The sequence below is a fragment of the Empidonax traillii genome, unplaced genomic scaffold (genome assembly GCF_003031625.1).
Source record: "Empidonax traillii isolate 1590-97213 ecotype Southwest subspecies unplaced genomic scaffold, ASM303162v1 scaffold243:size714344, whole genome shotgun sequence".
Lineage (NCBI taxonomy): Eukaryota > Metazoa > Chordata > Aves > Passeriformes > Tyrannidae > Empidonax > Empidonax traillii.
The window spans coordinates 287,418-289,111 of NW_020955436.1; the positions used below are offsets into that span (position 1 = coordinate 287,418).

General features: G+C 43.6%; 1 protein-coding gene and 1 long non-coding RNA gene across 2 annotated transcripts in view; one reads left to right on the top strand and one right to left on the bottom strand.

The window, feature by feature from the left end:
• Positions 1-1,694, top strand: part of DST (dystonin) — a 303,925-nt gene that overhangs the window by 20,278 nt on the left and 281,953 nt on the right.
• LOC114059815 overlaps positions 1-1,694 on the bottom strand; it is a 20,559-nt gene that overhangs the window by 4,808 nt on the left and 14,057 nt on the right. The window lies entirely within an intron of this gene.

Genomic DNA, 1,694 nt, shown 5'->3' on the forward strand with positions numbered 1-1,694 from the left:
AGAAGCACCAATGCTTGTAGGTATCCCTCGGTTCATTCTCGTAATGAACCTGTTTTTAATTAGTTAAAAATGATCTTTGCTGCAGCAATTTAGCTCCTTAGGGGTGGGTGCAGCATTGCTACAAGTTGTTACACGGAAACCCGAAGGAGGTCAGATGTCTGGGAGGTCACATGTGAAAAAAACTACCAACGTGAGCAGCTTCATTCGGCTCCACTGAGGCTACTCCCAAGGTAGCTGAAGTGAAACTTGAAGTGTAAAGACCCTGATGAAGAAACCATGAAAGCAAAGCTAAATCAGTTTTTAATGCATGTAAAGCCACCAGTTGTCCCATTCATGGTCTTATTCAGCTATCCTGGTTTTTGCTTTTATGTGTTTAAGCCTTAAAAGTTATGGGGAAATGAATATTACAATTCTGTATGAAAAACACTTTGGAGTTTTTTTAAACATCTGATACCAATTCATTTATAGAAGAATTCTAGGTGTTAGTTGACAATTAACTCACTTGAAATTAATTATTTCATACGGATGAAGTTGTTCTACAGGGCTTTTTAGAAGGTCTTAATCTGTCTCATTAAATAATTCCCATTTCATTTTGTTAATTTCCATTTATCCTTACTCTGCTATTTACTAGTTTTCCAGTATCACCTGCCCTTTATGTGCTATTTCAATGACCTAATACAGACGACATGAAAATATTACCTATCACCCGGCACAAGATTTGGTTAATTCCAAGTGTACCTATTAAATCTATAGATTGCATTCATATCATCTTTCCTTTGGAGATATCTGCTAGTGTTGGATTGTGTCTCCTGTGAATTGCATTTAGAAACAAACCTGTCAAAACATTATCATACCATCTTTCACTTTCAGCATTTTTCTTAACATGATGCTGGAAAGCAGTGCCACAGAAAGGGACCTGGGGGTCCTGGTCGATGGCAAGTTGAATGTGAGTCAGCAGTGCCCTGGCAGTCAGGAGGGCCAACCATGTCCTGGGGGGCATCAGGCAAAGCATCACCAGCCGGTCTAGGGAAGGGATTGTCCCACTCTGCTCTGCACTGGGGCAGCCTCACCCTGAATATTGTGGCAGATTTGGACACCCAGTATAACAAAGATATTAAGCTGTTGGAGAGTGTTCAAAGGAGGGCAGTAAGGATGGTGAAGGGCCTTGAGGGGAAGTTGTATGAGGAGTAGTGGAGGTCACTTGGTCTGTTAAGCCTAGGCTAGAGGAGACTGAGGGGTGACCTCACTGCAGTTACAACTTCCTTGTGAGGGGAAGAGGAGGGACAGGCACTGATCTCTTCTCTGGTGAGCAGTGACAGGACGCAAGGGAATGGCCCGAAGTTGTCTCAGGAGAGTTTAAGGTTGGATATTAGAAAAAAGTTCTTCATCCAGAGAGTGGTTGGGCACTGGAACAGGCTCCCCAGGGAAGTGGTCACAGCATCAAGCCTGACAGAGTCCAAGGAGCATTTTGATGACATTCTCAAGCACATGGTGTGACTGTTGGAGATGGTTCTGTGCAGGGCTGAGGGTTGGACTTGATGATCCTTGTGGGTCCCTTCCAACTCAGCATATTCTGTGATTCTGTGATTATACTGATGTTCTCAAATGTATGACACAGCTGCGAGCTACCAGACTGTGCATGCACGTGTGCACACACACACGCACGTGTCCTCTCTCAGAACAATTTGAGCACA